The sequence below is a fragment of the Dasypus novemcinctus genome, unplaced genomic scaffold (assembly GCF_030445035.2).
Source record: "Dasypus novemcinctus isolate mDasNov1 unplaced genomic scaffold, mDasNov1.1.hap2 H_1, whole genome shotgun sequence".
NCBI classification, from domain to species: domain Eukaryota; kingdom Metazoa; phylum Chordata; class Mammalia; order Cingulata; family Dasypodidae; genus Dasypus; species Dasypus novemcinctus.
This window is the reverse complement of record NW_026688138.1, coordinates 168,499-192,816: the sequence shown is the minus strand read 5'-3', so window position 1 is coordinate 192,816 and position 24,318 is coordinate 168,499. Positions and strand designations below refer to the sequence as shown.

General features: G+C 36.8%; 1 long non-coding RNA gene across 1 annotated transcript; it reads left to right on the top strand.

Annotated features, from left to right (window-relative positions):
• Positions 1-14,846: 14,846 nt before the first annotated feature.
• Positions 14,847-22,880, top strand: LOC131277454 (uncharacterized). Its single transcript, XR_009184623.2, has 2 exons — positions 14,847-15,022; positions 22,769-22,880. It is a non-coding gene; the product is annotated as an uncharacterized lncRNA (long non-coding RNA).
• The last annotated feature ends 1,438 nt before the right edge of the window (positions 22,881-24,318 follow it).

The window sequence follows — 24,318 nt, the reverse complement described above, 5'->3', positions numbered from 1 at the left end:
TTCCAAGAAATATTTTCCACAAATTCTTTTGTAGGTTATGACTATGAGTGTCATTAGTCCAAGGGGCTGGTATCTATTCTCTTTTGTAATGTTAGCATAAGGAGAGCGCACACAGGCCCAAAGTCCCAAAGTCCATAGGCAGACACAAGCTGTAAGTTCACAGTTCCAGAATTTGTAAAGTTAATGTGATGCATGGTAGCAATTTCCACAGGTTATCTAAGGGCTGATTCCTCTCAAGAGCAGGAGGGATCTGATGTCAGTCATTGGCTGTAACATGAAGGAACTTATGGGTGATGTCTGAGCTATTGGCAAGTAACAGGCAGCTGGAACTGCTGGGTTAGTCACCATAAGGTTTGGTACTCATGATGTTAATCTTTCTGGTGGAGTCACTCTCCCTTTTTTCAGGTTTCGGTGGTAGGGCCTGGATTTTTATAAAAGCATTTGCATTAACAGTCCTAAAAGGGATGTTAGAGGAGTGGCAGGGACATGACAGTCACCTGGATGTTTTTTCATAATCTGAGGGTGATTTATAACAGTCCATCATTTCTGTTTTGTTTTTAGTATTTGCAATCTACCCCTGGATAGGGATGTCAGTCTTTAGAATGACCAGACACTATTGGGTTAAGTCTTTCACTTTTAGCAGGACCTCCTATGCTGCACACAATTTCCTTTTTATATTTTGCTTTTGACATCTTTCCAGAATTGTGATTAAAACCCAAGGGGTACTTGTTTAGAATTTTGCTTTTGCCACAAACACCACCCAAAGCCAATATGGGTGCTTGCTACATCCAATTCACAGGCTAAGTTAATGTCCACAATTTACCTTCCTTTTATTATTATTAAAAGCAGCTTGCTGGAGGTATATCTACTTCCATGAAGGATTTTTCTCAATTATTACATACAATGGTTTTAATATTTGAGACTAAGAGATGAAAGATTTTCAGTATTCCAACAATATTACAAACTAAGTTAATGTGAGAAAACATTGTACTTTATCAATTACAGCAGGCTATAGTTTTGTTTTACCGAACTAAACATCATTGAAGAATTTGATAGAGCATCAGGGGCCCTGCAGCCTGTCCCAATTATTTGCTTAGTTCAGGCTCTTAAGGTACGATACTATTGTCTCTGATGTTTCTTTTTCATTCTGAAAAAAGGATTACTCATTAACATAATATCATCAGTAGAGTTTCAGCCACCGATTCTACACAGCTATATTATTATCATCTGCCAGGACAGATGGTTGGGCTATACACACAGCCTTGGGGAGGCACTGCAAAAGTCCATTGTTGACTTTTCTACAGGTAGGAGAATGCAGGCTGGCTTGACTTGCCTAAGGAAATACTAAAGAAAGTCTTAGCACGTTTTAAAACAAAGTGATAACAACACAGCTGGACCTTAACTTCTTGCAACAAACTAGCAATATTTGAGACTGCTGCATACTACAATGCTATTATTTTAATTTATAGGAGGTTGTTTCTGTGACACACACCTTTTTATAATAATTAAAACCATAATTAACCACATTGTACTTCTGTTTAATATTATGCTTGAAATACTGGTAAATTTATATGCTCTTAAGTACTCATTTGAAACTTTTACTCATACAACTTTAACAGGGGGTTAAAAATCTGGTTAATTTTATAACACTTTAAAACACTCTACTTAACTTATAACATATTAAATGAACTTAACTGTTACTTTAATTTTTCTTTCAAGGTAAAAGAACAAATCTCTTGTAATTAGTTTGAAATAAAAAGCTACTTTTCAGGATCTGATTTTAGAAAGCAGGTTTAAACATTATTTTCCTTTAAAAGAGATAAGACCCTTCTTCAAACACTGAGGAAATGATGAGGTTAATGCACAAGAAGCTATTTTGATAAAACACTTTCTTTGTATACTGATTATTCAGGAAACTTTTGCCAAAACAGACTAATAATGAGAGACTTTGAAAAAGGACAAAATTTTTATCTTTGCCTAAACCTTTTAAAACTTTATAGACAGACTCATCAAATTTTATTTAACTTTAATCATAAAAATTTCTTTTCCACAAACCTTTTGCACTTTCTATATTTATTCAGGTTTATTTCCACATTTTACATTTTCTTAGTAACCAATTATTTTACTTTAGGACAAAATCATCTCCTTTTTCCTTAACAATAAAAATACATTCCATATATTCTACATATTAAGTTACCAGGCAAACTTCTTACAACATATAATCACCAGCAACACCAAACAAGCTTGTTAAAATAATGAACTTTTCTTCACTTTAAATACTCAGTAATATGCAATACTAGAAACAGTCCCCTGGAAGCAAGTTGGCTGGGGAGGCTGGCTGCTGACAAGTTTTCCTGTTGTAAAATTATCTTTTATTATTATTATCAATTCAGTTTTTATTTAATAATGATTTTTTGGAATTAGCCATTTAAATACCTTAATTTAAACAAAGCTTCATTAAACTTCTTATAATTATTTATAACCATATAGACTATAATTATATTATTTTAAGACAAATTTTACCTTCACAGAACACATTCCCTTACTTAAAGTTACCACAATACCTTCTACAATTTGCCACATGAATTTAAGTTCCAAGAGTTTATGAAAATTAGCCATTCAGTTTAGGACAAAACACACCTTTTAGAAAAAACTTATTAAATTTCAGCCAGCATTCCCACAAACTTTTAACCTTTTTAAATATTCATTTAAGTTTTGTATCCTTCATTTTATCCTGTGAAGAAAAATAAACTTTTCATTTCAATCTAGGTGAAAACTATTTTTTTGAAGACTTCTAGTAATTTTGTTAATCGACTTACAATTTTTATCATTGTATAGATCTTATTAACATCTAAACTTATGTATTAATATAAGTGCCTATTTAATAATTTTTGGCCATTTGAATAGAGCTCTTTATATTTATTAATTTATATCACCATCTGGAGGTATCAAAATATACACTGACATTGAACAAACAGACAAACACAAAACAATTACAACACATTAACAGAAACACAGTTTACAATTGACTCATAATTCTTACTTTCTTGGTATAGTTGCTTTTAAGTTTTCTGTTTTATCACATCTTAGATTCTACTTTTGAAGAGGTAAGATTTCTTCTGGAATCCATGTTGCCTGTAACATGCAACCTTGTGCTTGGAAACATTTTTATTAGTTATCAGCAATCAGTTAAGATACTTGAGTAGCATAAATGTAGTTAAGTTTTTAGCATTTTAGACAGACTGTTAACAAACATTTTTGAATTACCACTCTGTAAGTACACCTCAATCTCCTGTTCTTATCCCAATTTACTTTGTTTCATTTCAAATTTACTTATGCAGTTAGGAAATACAGTAATTTCATTTTTCTCTCCTTCTTCAGACTGTAAAGGATCTAAAGCTGCCACTATCTGGTGGCATAAGGCCCATACTGATAATGGAATGAATTCCCTTTTTTTGATATGCTCTTCATAAAGCTTTCATTACACATCTCCACTCTTTCAAATTTAAAACATTTCTCTAGGCTGAAGCCAGTGACAATGCTTTTGTATGAAAGCTAACAATTCTAGTAATTCATAGCTTTTTACAGGTACCCCATTAACTTTCCCTAACACTTGTGACTATGCTTCCAAACATCCCATTTGATTACCTATTACCCTGATGAGTTTGTGGAAAATGTTACTTAAAAGAAGATGAGTCACTCTGCTTTGGATGTCACATGACCCTTGATGAGGTCTTTTCTGTGGTTCCCAATACTGATTTGGAAGACTCACTGACTTCTTCAGGTCCCATGTTGGGCGCCAGCTGTTGGAGTCATGGACCCAGAGGGTATCGGGAATGAAAGACAGAGAGATTGGGATCAGGGGATCTGAGAGCATTGAAGCCGCAAGCTCATCAGACAACTTTATTGTTTACAAGGGGCTCTTTATATACCCCAGTGTATGTGCCAAGAAGCAGGCAAAGGTAGCCTATGTGCCAATAAGCACAAACAAAGCATATGTGACATTAAGGAGCAACACGTGTTAACTATCAGCATTACCCATAGTCTAAGGAATTTTAAAAATCTTATCTCAAGGTACAAAGTCTAAGCGTTCCATTCACTACAAAAGGTATGTGCTCATCTTTTCTTTCAGCCTTTAACAACTTCATCCCATTTGCCAGGAACTCTTAATTACCACATTCCTTAGGTTGCAAGCATAGCCATGGAGACAGCACTAGCATGGAGACAGCACATCTCTCCTTGAGAGGCCACTGTGCCTCAGTTTCCAAAACTAAATCTCTATTCTTCTTTCCTGAAAAATTCTCTCATATCTCTTTTCTCACTGTGGCACCAGTTCATATTTGTTTCTGAATACATGGGTGAATCTCACCAAGGATGACTTGAGTTTGCAGTGGCTACTTGGGGAATGTTTGAATTCACCAAGGACAACCATTTGAGGTGTGCACTTGAAAAAGAAACTCCTGGTCTTCAACAAATTAGGGAGTGCATCATTTGATTGATATTCAGAAGCTCTAAAAGGCTTAATGATTCAAAAATAACATCTTTAAAAGATTCCTTATAGTGTGCTCCTAGATGTTTATGGTAGAAAAAAATAAGTTTTAACCTAATGAAAGGGAATCAAAATTTGATTTCAACAGTTCTTGAGTTTAGTATAAATTGCCAACTTTAGGATAGAGCCTAAGATCTGTTGATACCTTAAGACCTTAGGCTTATGCTAAATTGAGCTTGCATGAGGTAGAAGTTTAATTGATGAATTCAAAAAAGAAATACTGGATTATGCTTGTAATCTAATCTGTACCTGGGCATGATTGAGTTATGATTAGGGCTTTGATTGGACCACATCATTAGGGCATTGGGTCTCCACCCCTTGGTGGGTGGGGATTCACAGATAAAAGGCATGGCAAAGGACAGAGTTGGAGTTTTGATATGAGGGTGTCAGAGTCATGGACCCAAAATGTATCGGGAAATGAAAGACAAAGAGAGATTGGGATCAGGGGATCTGAGAGCATTGAAGCCTCAAGCTTATCAGACAAGTTTATTAATCTCAGGGGCTTCTTTATATACCCCAAGCAATCATGAGAATCAGCAACTATTCTTGCTAACTATTCTCATTACCTCAACCTGTGTAACACAATGGATCAAATGCTATGATTATAATTCAAAGTACAAAATTTCAATGTTCTGTTATATTGTTGAGAAAACATACCCATAAATCTTGTTGCCCAGGTTGGTCTATTCTACCTAGTCCTCGTTCCACCTGAATGTACACATCTCCTTCCTAGATTTATGACCTGCATGTATAGCTATGGAGACAGCATGACTCAGTGGTCAAGGAAGTAACTTGCTTCCATGGAAACAACCTTTGTTTCCCACATTTCCCCCTTTTTGTTTTAGTCAGGGTGGCTGTGCCTGTCTTAGGTTGCCCTCCTCTGAGAGTCTTACCCATCATTGAATACCAGCCAAGCACACTCACCATAGGGAACTCATTGCAAGATTCTTGCAAGTACAAAATTATTGGCTTGTCCCATAGCATTCACATGGTGCAGTCTTCGGCAAACACCTCATCCCAGGCAGACAACAACAATGAGCAACAAGATTAACACACAAAGTCTTATTCCTACTGCTGATAAAAAATGTTGAGACTTCCACCAATTTAGGGGATTAAATTTATTGAAATGAGAAATCGAATCATTAAAGATATCCTTATCATCAGCTACATAAATCTGATTATGAGATATTTCCAATATCTTTTTCTGTAATTCTTCTATTTCTAATGACATATTACTCTTATGACCTATCAAATGATTTTTAATCTTTTCCCAGTCAAACATAGAATTATTATAAGCAAGCAGAGTAATACAAAAATTACTCATTCCAATCACATTTTAAACCTCTAAGTAAATTTAAGTTATATACTTGATCTCCAAGATGTAAAACTGCTGATTCTAGATCATTAACTCTATTGTTTAATTCTTTGTCTATATGTTCTTGACTATGCCATAAGTCACTAGCATTCTTATGCCAATCATGCACATATTGCTGAGTCTGCACAGTCTCATGCAAGGCCGTGGTAGCTGTAGCAGCAGCTGCAATAACACCAATCAGTCCCAATATGCCAGCTATTAACAGTCCCACAAATCACTCTGAGCACTTCAGGATTTCTTGAGCCATATGGAATAGCAGTTGACGTTCAGGTGACGATTGCCAAATTCGGTTTAGTTGCACTGGAATCCACACTCCCCACTACCTTCAAGCCATTGTAATGAAATCTCCATTCTGTAAAATATTCTCAGACAAACAGGTATACAACACCCCACTTTCATAAAATAGAGCATTCTTAGTTATAGTTAGTTTTCCAACCACAAACACTTAAGGATCTCTTACACACGATTGAAAATGATGAGTTTGATCTAAATGCAAATATTGACCATTCTCACTATTATTCCCAATCCATTCTATAGTAGGTGCTATTCCCAGAAAACCTTTCCACAAATTCTTTTGACTATGCATAGATGTAATATTACACCATGGAGAAGGGATCCCTTTTCCTTTATATTTCCAAACACTAGTATTTTTGGTAAAAATTATTTTTTCATCCAATTCAAGGGATTCATGAAAGGAATATTGCATATTACTAATTTGCTGTCCTTTACTATTTAGACCATACCAAATAAATCTGCCATTATATTTGGTGGGACTCCCCATAGGGGCACTTTCCCACACTATTCCATAGGAATCATTAAAAACGACAGATCCTCTTCCTATATGGCATTCTTGCCATCCTTCTTTATCCCCAATATCTCTTTGCAGACAATTATAGGTAGATTTTTTAGTCACCATATAATTATAAGAAGGAAATAATGTCACTAAAGCCTTAGTATTATTATTTTTGAAGATAATCATAGTCCAATTTTTAACATACATACATGGAGGATGGTTTCCAATGCATAGGGGTCGAGAATCAAATGGTAATATGAGATTATAGATTCTTCATCATTCTTCATGAGACTTAATTGGTAACCTATCATCAACTGGTCAAGGGAATATATGGTCTTATTCAGATAAATAGGAAAGGATGGATCTTTCCAGGTTAACACTCTGAGTAATGGGGGGTTAGGTATATAGGCCCAATAGGTGTAATTACCCATGGCTTCCTCATTACTTATGATCACCATCATCAGAAGTTGTAGGAGACCCCATCTCTTCATTCCATGGTTTAATCCTCTTTGCAGGTAGCCAAATTTGCTCTCCATTTTCTGAAATACAAGAGCATAGCCTCACTCCCATACTTTAATCCTGCCTTTTTTCCATTCATTGCTTAAAATATCTTTCCAGAATATTGGTTGATCTTCATTTTCAGTGTCCACTGTAGATGTTTGACATTTTCCAAAGTGACATTCTGCAGGTGTCAGTGAATTATAAACATTAAGAAAATTTAAAGTAAATAAAGCTTTTGCCAATTGATCTTTTGGTGTTATAATTACATCATCTCCCCCTTTTTGTTTTAAAAGCACAGTTTTCAGGGTACGATGGCTGCGTTCAACTATAGGTTGACCTGTAGGATTGTAAGGAATGCTAGTAACATGCTCAACAGCATACATAGAACAAAAGGAAGCAAAAGGCTTACTGGTGTAAGAAGGGCCATTATCAGTTTTAATTTTCAAGGAGCATCCCATCACAGCAAAAGCAGACCACAAATGGGAACAAACGTGATGAAAACGTTCACCACTTTGTGCAGTGGCCCAGAAAAAATGAGAATAAATGTCAATACAGACATGGACATATTGTAATTTACCAAATGATGGTATGTGAGTAACATCCATCTGCCACAGTTGATCATAAACCAGGCCTCTGGGATTAGTTCCAGCCTGAAAAGGCACTGTGGCCAAGGGTCCACAGGTGGGATGGGTGTGAATAATCTCTTGACCTTGATGTTTTGTCGATTGTGGAAATTTATGTCTAAGTCCCTTAGTATTAATATGAGTCAATGCATGATATTTAGTTGCATCTTGCAAACATCCCACTAACAGATCAGCTTGGGCATTTTGGGTAGCTAGAGGACCAGGAAGGGAAGAATGAGACCGGATATGAGTAATATATATGGGCTAACTTCTTTGCCGAATGAGGGCTTGAAGGTCGGCAAAAAGTTGAGACAATTCATCAGTAATAAAAATACGAGCTGCTTCAATATGAGCTACAGTTAAACACACATATTCAGAATCAGAGATAATATTCAAGGGCTCCTGAAACGTTTGTAAAACCTTAATGATGACTGAAAGCTCTGTGCGTTGAGCAGATGAATAAGGAGTCTGCCAAACCTGTTCTTTTTGAGAGGTAACGTATGCTGCTTTTCCATTAGTACTATCATCAGTAAATACTGTGCATGCATTTTCAATAGGAACAGTTTTCACATTTTTTGGTAAAATCCAAGTGGTTCTTCATAAGAATGTTAACAATTTGGAAGTAGGATAATGATTATCAATAATGCCTTGAAAATTACTAATAGCGATTTGCCATTGAGTAATATATAAGTTATATATAAGTGTTGAATTTCTTCATGAGAAGGATCACAAATAATCCTGTCTGGATCAGACCCCTTTAATTTTAACAATTTAACACGCCTTTTGCTAGAAATGGAAATAATTTTTTGGAGATATATTTGCAATCTCTTTTGTTTATTATTAGGTGAAGAAAAAATCTATTCCAATATACCTTCTTGCCAAAATAAAGCTGTAAGAGATTGGGGGGTTGAGAAAATATTCAAATCAATAGCTTTGTCACGTTCTATTTGTGTTAATTGCCCTTGAGAGACTTGATCCTCTATCAATGCCAATTCTTTTTCAGCCTCTACAGACAATGTTCTAGTGCTTGAAAGATCTATATTCTTTCTGATAGTGACCAGGCTTCCCACATTTAAAACAATTTCCTTTCTTTTTCTCCTCCTTTGAGCTACCTTTAAAGGCTGCAGCCAAGACAGCCTTTTTACATTCACTGTTAGCCTGATCAAAAGCAAGCATTAACAAAATTAGCTCTCTTGCATCTGGTATCTCAATTGTTTTCATCAAAATGTCAGTTAATCGGGCTACAAATTCCACATATGGTTCATTAACTCCCTGGATCACTTTGGCAAAAGATTGAGTAGGTTTTCCAGGTACACAAATCCAATTCCAAGCTGCCAAACATGAATTTCACACTTGTGTTATGGCCTGATCATTGTATTGGAGCTGTCTTTGAATTCCACACCAATCACCAATATCCAGTAATTGTTCAGCAGAAGTAAGAATGGGAGGATTCTGTCCTGCATTACGGTGCACAATCATATTGGCTTCATCTGCCCACCAGGTTTTAAATTGCAAAAACTCAGCTGAGCTTAAAACAGTTCTAGCCAGCATGTCCCAATCCCAGGGGATAAGTCGGTCAGCTTGAGCCAGCCCCTGCACTAAGCCAAAAGCGTAAGGACTATTAGTTCCAAATTGTGCGCAGGCTTGTTTAAGTTCTTTCAGAATTTTAAATGGCAGGGGTTCATGATGAAAATTATATCCCCCTTGAGGGTTGTTTGCCTCTGGGGAAACTTGTTGAATATTTTCAGGGAAAGCTGTTAGTAATCGCATTCCTTCCGGATCCCCCTGTCGAGATCCTTGCAGCAAAGCATTAAGGGAGTAGTTGGAACTGGATTAGGTACGAATATGTTATTAGTGTAGGGCCTGGTGTCAATGGCATAAGTAAATATTCTCGGGGCTGTAGGCATTGTAACCAGGGGGACCGTAGGAACTACATTACACAAATTAGGGTAAATGCTGGCTTTAGAAATATTCAATTTAGACATCTGCTTAGGAAGAAAGGGGTTAGTTTCCTTTTCATTGGGGGACTCATCCTCGTCCTTGTCCTCTATTTCCTCCCTATCCTCACTCTGATGGCCAGTGTCATGGGTCTCCCTGGAAAAGGTGATAATTTCTTCCTCCTGCGCTGCAGACTGTGGTGGAGCTAAGGCTGCTGCAATCTGTTGCCCTGAAGCCCACACTGACAGTGGTATAGTCTCTCTTTTTTTGGTATGCTCTACGTAGCACCTTCATTACCTGTTTCCACTGTTTAAGATTTAAAGGATTTTTTCCTTGTGGCTGAAACCAATAACAGTGTTTTTGTACTAGAGCCAAAAGTTCAAGTAAATCAGCAGTTTTCACTGAGACACCAACAGTATTTAAAAGAGTTTTTAGTACCTGTGAATATTCTTCCAGACGTCCTGGTTGATTTCCCTTACCCTGAAGCTAGCGGAAAGCAAAATTAATTAAGATTCTTACCACTGTACTGTCAGACTCGAGTCACCTTTCAATGGACACCTCAACCTTTCAGGAAGGTTTTCAGTTTCTGTGTTCCCAATACTACCATGGAAGAATCTCTGCTGCAGTCACTGCTTCAGGCCCCCATTGGGTGCCAGATGTCAGAGTCATGGACCCGAAGGGTATCAGGAATGAAAGACAAAGAGAGACTGGGATCAGGGGATCTGAGAGCATTGAAGCCTCAAGCTCATCAGACAACTTTATTAATCTCAGGGGCTTCTTTATATACCCCAAGCAATCATGAGAACCAGCAACTATTCTAGCTAACTATTCCCATTACCTCAACTTACATAACACAATGGATCAAAATCTATGATTATAAATCAAAGTTCAAAATTTTAATGTTCTATTATATTGTTGAGAAAACATACCCATAAATCTTTTTGCCCAGGTTGGTCCATTCTACCTAGTCCTCGTTCCACCTGAATGTACACATCTCCTTGCTAGATTTATGACCTGCATGTATAGCTATGGAGACAGCATGACTCAGTGATGAAGAAGGTAACTTGCTTTCTTGGAAACAACATGCCTTTGTTTCCCACAGTTGGAAAAAGATTAAAGGGCTTAATAACTAAAGCCAAGATAATTCTCTTTTTATGTTAAACAATACTGAGACCAAGCCAAAGTACCATAAATGGATGCTCCATGAGTACTTGCTCTTGGAAATTAAAACTGTGAAAGATCTAAATGGCTTAAGAATCAAGACAAAGAGCTTGCCCCTCAAGACTCTCTTCAAGAAAGTGTCCTTGCTATGTTTCTGAATCTAAATAATTTCTGCCCACATCCACACACACTTCTGCCTTGTAAGAGCTGTCTTAAAATCATTCAACCCATGCCCTATAATTCTATAAATATTTTTTCTACCACATACCTCATGTTGTATTATTTTATTCATATGAATTGTCCAAAAGAGGTATAGTTATGGGGATAGAAAGCACTAAAGTTTACATAGGACTAGAGGACTTGGAGAGAAATGGGGAGGGACTGCTAATTTATAGAGTTTCTTTTAGTGATGAGAATGTTCTAAAATTGACAGTGATAATGGTTGCACACCTCTGTGACTGTATTAAAAAGAATGAATTTTACAATTCAAATGAATTGTATGGTATGTGTCTTAGTTTTCACAGCTGCTATGACAAATACCACACAATAGGTTGGCTTAACAACAGGAATTTACTGGCTGAATGTTTCAGAGGCTTAGAAGGCTTGCCTCCTCCCAGAGTTTGTAGCATTCTGGCTGGCTGGCAATCTGAAAATTCTTGGGTTCCTTGGCTTTCCAAGCCCATGGGTATACCCTCTCTTTTCATATCTAGGTGTTCCTGCTGACTTTCTGCTTCTCCCCATGACTTTGTCTTTATAAGGTCTTCAAAAATAGGATTAAGACCCATCCTGATTCAGTTGGCCACATCTTAATAAAAAATAACATCTTCAAAAGGTGCTATTTACAATAGGTTCATGTCAACAGGACTAGTATTAGGAATGTGGTTTTGTTTTTCTGGATAGATAATTCAATCTATGACAGTATGTGAATCATAAATAAAAAATAAATAACAATAAAGCTGTTATACATATTTTAGGGAAAGGAAATGAATGGGTTCAGAAAGATGAATTAAAGTATTGCACACTTAAAAAACTGATTCCTGTCATTTACTTCACAATTATTTATGGGTCCTTGCTCCTATCAGGAACTACTCTTGATGCTGGGTAAACAGGGATAAATAAGGCAGGTGGTTCCCTGAAATCATGGTACCTAAATACAGAACAAATATGTGTTCTATGTGGAAGCATTTTTCATGTGCCTGATAGACTTCTTCCAGAATATCTTTTAAGAAATGCAGACATACAGAAATATGACAAATAAATAAAGGTCACCACATGATGAATTACTGTTCAGGAAACATAGACCTTTCTGGTAAGTAAAATGGATTAAATTGTATATTATTGATAAACACATCCCATGTTCTGATTTTTTATCAAAACAGGACACAGAAGCTATATGAACTTTGTTTTATTAATTATACAAATTTGATAATGGTAAATTTCATTAATGTTATAACCAGAGGGTATTGACCCTTTGATATATAGCAATAAACATTCTCATATGAAACTCTACTACAGTTGATGTTACAAATGACAAGCTAAACCTATCTATAAATATAAGTAAAATTAAATAGAATAAATAGTATAAACAATAAATAGAATAGAATAAACTTATAGATTCATATTATGTAATATACAGTTATGAAATATACTAACAGCTATAACTTATCAAATATCCAATTATGCCATTTTTATACTCTTAATAGAATAAGACTAAATGAGAAAAAATAAAATGTATCAGTTGAGACAAAAAGGTCTTGCTATTGTGGGTCATCAAAGTAGACTCGTTGGAATCAGGATCCACAGAGAAGGTGCTACATTTGTTTCCAGGTTATATAAACAGAAGCTGGAGTCAAGAGGTTAGTGTTGATACATTGTTGTTACCAGTGGAGATTAGTGTTGAGCCAAGGAATTCTCTTAGTAAATGGACTCTTGGGGTCCTCCTCACTTTCCAGAATAGGGGGAAGCACAGCTTATCATCTTCTAAGAACATTCCTCCTGGGACTCCTTCTTAACCTCTGACATTTGACAGGAGGGCAATGTGGAAGAACAGAGCCTGGGTTGGCTGCTCCCCTATCAGGTGAGAGGGTTGAAGAAGATTCTATTGAGCTGCTTCTGCTTGTGAGAGAAGCTACAAGACAAGATCTGTCTTGACCTCCTGTGGCACCTGCTGACTGGATGGGGTGGACCCAACTTCAGTGACCCCAGGGTGTGGTAGCTGGTTGACATAGGGCATGGCTTTACCATTTCAGCCTGATGTTCCTCCTCCCTCGGGAAACTGTTGATCCAGAGGGTTCCTGGTTGTGATTCCAGGACTCTGCCAAGTACTCCATTTGAAACACGAGGGGTGGAATGATAATTTTCAGAAACTTTATGTTTTTCCTTGATTAGTTTCTGTGCCATGGATGTGTTTTCTTTTCTCAGTTGAAATAGGTTTCTCCCAGGTATCACAGCTCTTATTTCCATATCATGAGCTTTATGCCTCTGGGAAATAAGGCTTTCATAATACTCAGTGATTCTATCAACTTTTTCTGCAATGATTTCTGCTTGAATTTTATAAGTTTTCAGCTTTTCACATCCATTGCTGATGTCTTTATTTGCTTTGGAAAAATATTCCTCCATCTTTATGGGGTAAATTCTCTTTAACTTGACAATTCGATTAAAACTTGTCTCCTTTTCTTGATGCGGATGGACTTGAAGTTTCTGTTGGAGCTTTTGCTTCTCCCTTTCCAGTTAGGAGAGTTCTACCTGGAGCAAAGCTTTTTCAGTTTGGAATCTTCCAACATGATTTTCAAGTTCACTGATTATTTTAATTTCTTCTTCTAATTTTGCATGCATTTCTTTTCTTTTTCCTTAAGACTTTGTAAGTAAGTATTTAACTCCACAGCATCAATCAACATTCCTTTGGATTCTCCCACCATGAGGTCTCCATTTTCTGATGTCTTCAGTATATCCAAATCCATGTTCACAAGATATATATTATTTTCCTTAAGAACAGCAGCTGAATGACAACTCTTAAGCAAATGCTCATCTGGAGGTTTGATTTGACCCACTTTATTACTAAGAACTGGTTCCATAGGTAGTATAGAGTTTCCTGAGATTTTTCTCTCTTTAGTAAATGTGCCCAGCTTACACTGTGGTTTTTGAGATTCCTGTGATAGAATTTTATGCTTCTTTCAAACCTGGAATTTTCCTCCAAAGCTCCTGTCATGGATGTGGGAAGCTGTTCTATATTTGCCTGAGAGATTTTGAAGGATGATTTGTTTGGAACTACTTGATGTTGGATTTGCCTTGTTGAGTCTTCTAAGGTCAGAGTTTTACTTGTAGTGTGTCAACCATCATGTGAACTTCTTGTAAACATTTAGATGTCTCTCCTTTCCATGACTTTCTAGACTCATCTACTTTAAGTCCAAGTAAAGAGTTGTAGATTTCCAGTTCTTTATTCATGGGTTTCACATATACAATTTCTGATACTTCATTCTTGAATTTGTCTTATGTTATAGCTGAGTTAAGGTCTCCAAATTATTTTTCAATGTAGTGAAACATCAACAATTTGTTGTGTTCCCTTTAGAAGAGCAGAAATGTCAGTGGCCAGTTTTTTGTCTCTCCTCCCATCATAGTAAGATTTAATAACAAAAACCCCCACTATAACTATCCAAGTCACCAATTTCTGCAGCATTCCCTGGACATCTAGGCTTTGTATAAAGTCCTCTAGCAGAGCTGCCAACACCAGGCACAAGGCCACCAAGATCAGGATTGCACAGAGCATCATGACTATCAGCAGACCATACAATGCTCCCAAGGCCTCTGCTGAGTCACCTCAGGTTGCCAGGAACCTGTTCCCACAACAAAAGATAGAACCCCATGGTGAGCATCCTGCCCAGAACCTTCAACTGCCTGGCAACCAAGGCAGACCTTAGTGGAGGTGGGGGAGGGGTATAGAAAAACAATGCCTCCATCTTTCCCACACCTTGACCCACAAATCAGTGATCGCATCTCATGACCCAGGGGATATGGACTAAGCTCTGTAGGCTGGCAGGGATGGCCACCCTAGATTTTTCCCAACTGCCTTAGAAAAGAAAGAGGTAAGTGTCTTCCCATACCTGTAACCATCTGAATTATCTGTTGGGAGGTTTCATGGTAGAGGACTTGCAGACCCCCAATGCTGGCCACATAAACTTTTCATTTTGTGGCCTAAGACACCTAAGCCAACCCATGGTGATCAGATGAGACTCCAACTGTCAGTGCCCTCCTTAATTTGTGTCTGCCTGGCCTTGAATGTGTGTTATAAGTATGAGAGGGGTTATGACAGGCCCTGCACAGAGATTCAACTTACTTTACTAATTTCATCTTTAAAAACTAACTTAGAAATATTGCAATATTAAAGTCTTTAGATTTCAAGGATGTACATTCTGTCTGTGTGATCTTTGGATTCATTCTCATCTTTCTCTTGACACAAGGGCTGCATTGATCACAAGGATTGCTAGCTGGCATCTGACTCTTTAGCAACATACTATTTTTTTTAACTTTTTATTTTGAAATAATTTCAAATCTACAGGATGGTTGCAGAAATAATACAAACCCCATACAGAGAAATCTAACATAATACCACACTCAAAGTACCCAGATACCCAGATCCAAAAATTTTAACATTTTTTCCATTTTGGTCATATCATTATATTATCTATCTATTCATCTATCTATCTATCTAACATCTGAACATTTGAAAGCAGGTTGTACATGTAATCCTCAAACACAATGCTTCCTTTTATGTCTCTTAGGAAGGATATTCACTTATTTAATCACCTTAAGTGCAGTTATCAGACACAAGAAATTCTAGTGACATAAACTTCACACTCTAAATCTAAATGCTTACATTGAAAAAGAAAAAAATACTTCAAATGCATGACCTAACCTCAAAAGTAGAAGAAGTAGGGAGGAAAAGTAAAGTAAACCCAAAGTAAGCAGAAGAAAGGAACTAAATATGAGAACAGAGGTAAATGAAACAGAAAACAATAAGAGATAGAATCAACAAAATCAAAAGTTGGTTCTTCAACAAGAAGTAGCTACAGAAGAACAACTCAATGTTCCTCAGAGTTCCCTTAGGAATAAAGGCATGAACTCTCTGAGGAAGGAGTTGAGGCAAGTTAGTATAGTGAAAGGGCAAAGGCAGCAGGCCCAGCAGGCAACCTGGCTGACAGACAACATGGCAGTGAGAACCTGCCAAGACCTTGACCTTGACCTTATGGTCCGAGAATTGAGAGGGGTCCTGGATATTCCAAACAGGCCACACCATTGACCCCCACCACTGGTGAGGTAGTCAATAACATCTGAGGCCCCTCCCCTTAGCATTAGCAAGGGAGGAATAATTAATAGCTTAAAAGGTGACCACACATGTCAAAACCCACTCCCTGCCTAGAAGACCCTGCATCAAATCTTGATGAGTATTTCATCCTTCTTTTCCATTTCTCAGCAAGCTCTGTTCTTTTCTCCCATTTCCCAATGAATTCTTTTTACTAACAAAAAATTGGTTCTTTGAAAATATCAATAAAAGAGAAAAAGTGAGAGGATACAAATAATGGAAGTCAGAAATGAAAAGGGGAACAGCACTTCCAACCCCACTGAAATAAAAAAAGGACTATAAGTGGATACTATAAATAACTGTATGCCAATAAATTAAATACAATAGATGAAATGGAAAATTCTTAGAAACATGTAAATTACCTACATTGACTTAAGAAGAAATAGGAAATCTCAACAAATCAGTAATTAGTAAAGTGACTGAAACAGTAAACCTCTCAACAAAGAGAAGCCCAGAACCAGATGGCTTCACAGGGGAATTCTACCAAAGATTCCAAAAAGATTTAATACCCATTATGCACAAATTCTTTCAAGAAATTGAAGAGAGAACAGTTCTTAACTCATTCTACAAGGCAAACCTCACCCTCATACTGAAGCCAGATAAAGGTATCACAAGAAAATAAAACTAAAGAATATGTCTTATGAAAAAATGCAAAAATCCTCAAGAATATACTAACAAACTGAGTCCAACAGCATATTAAAAAGAATTATACACCACGATCAAGTAGGATTTATGCCTGATATGCAAGGTTGGTTTAACATAAGAAATTCAAATAATGTAATATACCACATTAAAAAATGAAGGGAAAAACACATGATTATCTCAATTGAAGCAGAAAAGGGATTTGACCAAAATCCAGTACCTTTTCTTGATAAAACTATTTAAGACAATAAGAATAGAAGGAAACTTCCCCAGCATGATATAGGGCATATATGAAAAGCTGACAACCAACATCCTGCTGAATAGTTTAAAAGACTGATAGCTTTCCCTCTAAGATGAGGAACAAAACAAGGATGATCACTGTTACTGTTGTTACTTAATATTGTACTGGAAGTTCTTGTTAGAGCAATTAGGCAAGAAAAAGCAACAAAAATCATCCAAACTGGAAAGGAAGGAGTAAATCTTTCCCTATATGCAAATGCTGTGATCTTATATACAGAAATTCCTGAAAACATCCACAGTAAAACTCCTAGTGCAAATAAATGAATTCAACAAAGTGGTGGGGTACAATACTCAAAATCAGTAGTGTTTCTATACACTAGCAATGAAAAATCAGAAGAAATCAAGAGAAAACCCCATTCATAGTAGCAACTAAAAGAATTAAATATCTAGGAATTAATCTTAAACATATAACGGACTTGCATGCAGAACACTATAAAGGCTAAAAGAAATGAAAGAAAACCTAAATAAATGGAAGTGTATTTCCTGTTTATGGATTTGAAGACTGAATAAGTTATGTTGCCAAGACTACCCATAGCAACTTGTGGATTCCATGAAATCCCAATAAACTTCTTATAACTTTATTTGCAAAAATGGAAAAGTCAATCATCAAATTTATATGGAAGGATAAGTGTCTTAAATAGATAATGCCATCTTGAAAAAGAAGAATGAACTTGGAGGAGCCCTATTTCCTGACCAAAAATATATCACAAAACCACAGTAATCAAGATATCCTGGTACTGGCATAAGGATAGGCATATAAACCAATGGAATAGAATTGAGAGTTCAGAAATCAACCCTCATATTTATGGCTAACTTATTTTTGAGATAGGGCAAAACCACTCAATTGGGAAAGAACACTTTTTCAAAAATGAAAAAAAAATTAAAAAGAAGGAGGAGGAGAACCCCTACCTCCCACCATATGCAAAAATCAAATTAAAATAGATCAAAGACCTAAATATAAAAGCTACAGCTATGAAACTCCTAGAAGAAAAGGAAAGGTAGCATCTTTAGTATCTTGTGTTAGGCAATGTTTTCTTAGACTTTGTACCCAAAGCACACACAAGCAACAAAAAGAAAAAAAAATTGATATATGGGACTTATTAAAATAAAAGCCTTTTGTCCTCAAAGAATTTTATCATAAAAGAAGACAAGCTACACAATGGTAGAAAATATTTGAAACCACATATTTGATAAAAAAATTCATATATAGTATGTATAAAGAAATCCTTCAACTTAACAACAAAAAGACTAACAACCCAATTTAAAAATTGGCTAAATACTCTCTAAGGAAGATATAAAAATGATCAGAAAGCATATGACAAGATGCTCAACATCATTAACCCTCAGAGAAATGCAAATCAAACCCATAAGATACTATTTCAGCAACATTGGAATGACTACTTTTTTTTAAAAAAAAAGGGAATAAGTATTGAAGAGGATGCAGAGGAACAGGAACAGGTATTCATGATTGGTAGCAATGTAAAGTGGTGCAGCTGCTGTGGAACACAATTTGGCAGTTCCTCATAAAACTAAATGTAGAACTACCACAGGAACTGGCAATCCCACTACTGGATATATTTCAGAAAGAATTGAAAACTGGGACTTGAACAGATATTTGCAAACAATATGTTCTTAGAGGTATTATTCACAATTGCCAAAAGACTGAAGCTACCCAAGTTACCATTAACTGATGAACGGATAAATAAAATGTGGTATATACATACAATGTATATAATTCAGCTGCTAAAAAGAATGAAGTCTTGATACATGTGTTGACATGGGTTAGCCTTGAAGACCTCACATTGAATGAAGTAAGTCAGACTTAAAGGCCAAAATATTGTATGAGCTATCTGATTTGAAATCACTAGAATAAGAAAGCTCCTAGAGTCAAATCTAGAATATAGTTTACCAGGGGATGGACTGTAATAGGGAATGGGAAGTTAAGGCTTAAACTGTACAGGGTTCCTGTTTGGAATGATGGAAATGTTTTGGTAATGCATAGTGGAGATGGTAGCACAATGATGTGACTGCAATGAACAGCACTGATACATGTATAAGAATATGATTAAAAGGGGAATTGTTAGATTGTATCTATGGTAACAGAAGAAAATTTATTTTAAAAATCTAAGGAGGGAAGCAGACTTGGCCCAGTGGATAGGAAATCCATCTACCACATGGGAGGTCCAAGGATCAAACCCCAGGCCTCCTTGACCCATGTGGAGCTGGTCCACACTCAGTGCTGATGCACGCAAGGAGTGCCCTGCCATGCAGGGGTGTCCCCCACATAGGGGAACCCCACACACAAGGAGTGTGCCCTGTAAGGAAAGCCACCCAGTGTGAAAGAAAGTTCAGCCTGCCCAGGAATGGTGCTGCACACATGGAGAGCTGACACACAAGATGATGCAACAAAAAGAAACACAGATTCCTGTGCCACTGACAACAACAGAAGTGGACAAAGAAGAAGATGCAGCAAATAGACAAAGAGAACAGACAGCAGGGGTGGGGGGGGAAGGGGAGAGACATTTTTTTTTAAATCTTAAAAAAAAAATCTAAGGAACTACACTGTACAGTGAACCCTAAGTTAAACCATGGTCTTTAATTAATAGTACAATTGTAAAAGTGTGCTATCATGAATTGTAACTGATGTTGCATGCCATTTCAAGGTGGTGGTGGGGTGGTATATGATAATCCTGGATTTTATGCAGGATTGTTCTCTGTACCCATAACTTCTCTAATAAAGAAAAAAATGGTCATTCTACAAATGAAATGATAAGAAAAGAGAACAAACACCAAAAGAATAGATTTAAACCCAACCATACCAATTTTTGTATTAAACAAAAATTGTCTAAACAATTCAGGTAAAAGGAAGAGGTTGGTTTTATTTTAAAGAGCAGAACCAATTATATTATTTCCATAAGAAACCCACTTTATATTTATAAACACAGATTATCATGTAGAGATCTACAAACAGAAATTTGGAACGACTGTGTTAACATTAGAAAAATCATATTTTGGAGCAAAGAAAATTACAAGGGATAAAGAGCAACATTTCAATATAATAAAGAGTTCAATTCATCAAGACTATATATTGTTTAATTCAAACTACATGAAAAAAATGTTGCTACTACTGAATGGAAAAACAGAAAAATCAACAATTTTATTTGGCTATTTCAAAACCCACCCTAAAAAATAATAGAATGTAAGCAGAAAGTCATTAAAAATATAGAGAAGACTTGACGTATCTAATCAACAGCATAACCAAAAGATATTTATAAAACACTCTACCAAAGAACTGCAGAATAAAATGTCTGCATATGTGTATGAAATATTTGAAAAGAGTATATTCTGAGTCATAAGACAAATTTCAAAAATTATAAGTGATTGAAATCATGCAAAATGTATTATTTTAACCAACGGAAATAAACAAGAAAACTCTATGGACCTTCTTCAGAGTGGCAGGAAACTCAGATCATAGACAGTGGTTTCATTTCATTCTTGTACTTCTTGATATCTTGTATCCCAGTAGTATATAGCAGCAGGGTCACTTTAGAACAATGAAAATGGGCAGCACTCCCTCTGTTATCATGTGAAATTCTACCCACTATGTCAATACCCAACAAACATCCAAACATATGTTTATAACTTATATGCATGCCCTGGAAAACTCCCTCACACCCATGCATCCTCCTTAAATGATGTCCTACATCAGTGCTCCTCCTCTGCCATAGTTGAACCCCTCTGTGATTCAAAACTTTTTTTAATTTTTTGCCTTTCATCACTGTATTAGGTTTTGCCCTGTATGTACAGTGGCAAGGCAATCTTTTCCATTTATTCCTGTGTCTGCATCCTTTTTTAAAATGATGTTTTCAAAAAAGTTTTAGATCAGAGTAAAGTCACATTTAGAATATATAGGACTCCCATATACACAACATCAAACCCTTTTCCCCCTTCCCTAGCAATGATCTTTTTACACATGGATGTCACATTTGCTGCAACTGATGTACAAATATTGATACATAGTTACTAACCATGGTTTCATTATGGTTTATGTTTTAGACTATACACTGTTATAAATTTTTGGTGACATTTAACATGGCCTGTATCCATCATTGCAGGATGATGCAGAATACTTCCATTGCCACAAGTTACCCCCTCTTCCATCCATTATATTCCTCTCTCCCTTTCCATTGGGGCCCACAGTGACAACCAATCTTCACTGCCTGAAAGAGAAGATTCATAGATACTTACACCAATGCTGAGGGCTTGACACACTAGTCTGTCCTCCCCCATTGAGAGCCACCCATGCTCTCAAGAGACACTCTCCCCTCTGTTTGAGAATATCAGGCTACCCAGGATGGGGTTATAACACCTTTCCATTCATTGTACTGGTCTCCACCCACTGATATAACACATATGGCAAAATAAGCACTCATATACTCCCTAGAAGCCTGCCCCAGGTGAACCCTGTGTCAGTTGCCCCTATCAAGCATATATAAAGAAATCCTGTATCTTGAAAATAAAAAGACAACCCATTTTAAAAATGGGCAAGAGATTTGAGCAGACATTTCAACAAAGAAGAAATACAAATGGCTAAAAAGCACATGAAAAGATGCTCAACATCACTAGCAGTTAGGGAAATGCAAATCAAAAGTACAATGAGACACCGTCTTGCACTCATTAGACTGGCAGCTATTAAAAAAACAGAAGACTATAAGTGCTGGAGAGGATGTGCAGGAATGGAAACCCTCATCCACTACTGGTGGGAATGTAGAAGGATCCAGCCATTCTGGAGGACAGTTTGGTAGTTACTCAAAAAACTAGCTATAGATTTGCCATATGACCCAGTAATTCCACTGCTGGGTATATACCTAGAACTGAAAACAAAGACATGAACTGATGCATGCACACCAGTGTTCATAGTGGCATTATTCATTACTGCCAAAAGTTGGAATCAACCCAAATGCCCATCAACAGATGAGTGGATAAACAAAATGTGATGTATACATACAATGGAATACTACTCAGCTGTAAGGAGGAATACAGTACTAACACATGGGATAACGGATGAATCCTGAGGACCTTATGTTAAGTGAAGCAAGCCAGGCACTGAAGGACAAATACTACATGACCTTCCTGATAAGAATTAAGCAAACCAAGCTGTCTTAGATAGCTAGAGACTGGAAGATAGGCTTACAGAAAATATGGGGAGAGAGAAGATTGTGAGCCAATGCCCACCCAGGCAAAATTTATGATAAAGTGGAGGTACGTAGTTGTGCAATGAAGGAATAAGACAGGGGCATAGGGATACTATTGGGTTGGGCTTTGCAGGCTTCAGGGGGGCTAGGGTTGGGAGGATGGGTTAGATGGTCCATGGAATTGGGGGAAGGATTAAGGGGTATCATGTGAACCCAGGAGATTGTCGGGTATGTGGTTGAAACTATAATGTTGAAAAAAACTCTTTAGAAAATATAATAAGGAAGTGTTACTGGCTTAAGGCATGTCCTATCTCTTTTTTAACATCTCCCAGGAACTCATCAAAGACCTTCACTGGAACCCCTGGTTTGCTGCCTGCCCTGAAGAATTTGGACTTATGCATTGCCATGGTTGCATGAGGCAATTTTATAAAACTTCAAACTATTTACAGGTATCCTCTGTTGGTTTTGTTTCCCTAGAGAATCTGACTAATACAGGCCTATACAATTTTCATTTTTGGAACCTTTACTTAAACATGGGGACTTCATAATCTAACTCTCTTTTCTTCTTTCCTGAAAAATTCTCTAATATCTCTTTTCTCACTGTGGTATCAGTTCTTTTTTTTTTTCTGAATACATGGGTGAATCTCACCAAGGATGACTTGAGTTTGCAGTGGCTACTTGGGGAATGTTTGAATTACCAAAGGACAATCATTTGAGGTGTGCACTTGTAAAAGAAACTCCTGGTCTTCAACAAATTAGGGAGTGCATCATTTGATTGATATTCAGAAGTTCTAAAAGGCTTAGTGATTCAAAAACAGCATCTTTAAAAGATTCCTTATAGTGTGCTCCTAGATGTTCATGGTAGAAAAAAATAAGTTTTAACCTAACAAAAGGGAATCAAAATTTGATTTCAACAGTACTTGAGTTTTGTATAAATTGCCAACTTTAAGATAGAGCCTAAGATCTGTCGATACCTTAAAACCTTAGTCTTATGCTAAATCGAGCTTGCATGGTGCAGAAGTTTGATTTAATTGATGAATTCAAAAAAGAAATATTGGATTATGCTTGTAATCTGATCTGTACCTGGACATGATTGAGTGATGATTAGGGCTTTGATTGGACCACATCATTAGGGCAGTGGGTTTCCATCCCTTGGTGGGTGGGGATTCACAGATAAAAGGCATGGCAAAGGACAGAGTTGGAGTTTTGATATCAGGGTTTTTACGTTAGAGTTTGATGCTGAAGCCTTAAGCTGGCGCCCTGTGAAGTAAGCTCACAGAAGAAAGAGAAGCCAGCACAGGAAGAGAGGAATGCTGAGCCCAGGAATAAGCAAGCCCTTGGAAGAAAGGAACCTTGAACCCAGAGAGAAGCAAGACCCTGAAAGGGAGGTACCCAGGAAGCTTGAACCCTCGCAGCCATCAGCAGCCATCTTGCTCCAAATAGACTTTGGTGAGGCAAGTAACTTATGCTTATGGCCTGGTATATGCAAGCTCCTACCCCAAATAAATACCTTTTATAAAAGCCAACCAATTTCTGACATTTTGCATCAGCACCCCTTTGGTTGACTAATACACATGGTATGCAGAATATGATTTTGTAGAGAAAATAGAATAGTTCTTTCTTAAAGCAAAATCACTTGGCTATTGCAAAATTTTATTTTATTTTATTTTATGTTTATTTTTTAATTGATTATGTAAAAATATTACATTAAAAAAATATGAGGTCCCATTCAACCCTACCACACCCATCCCACCACTCCCCCCCCCCCCCCAGCAACCCTCACTCCCATCATCATGACACATCCATTGCACCTGATAAGTACATCTCTGGGCATCTCTGCACCCCATGGTCAATGGTCCACATCATGGCCCATACTCTCCCA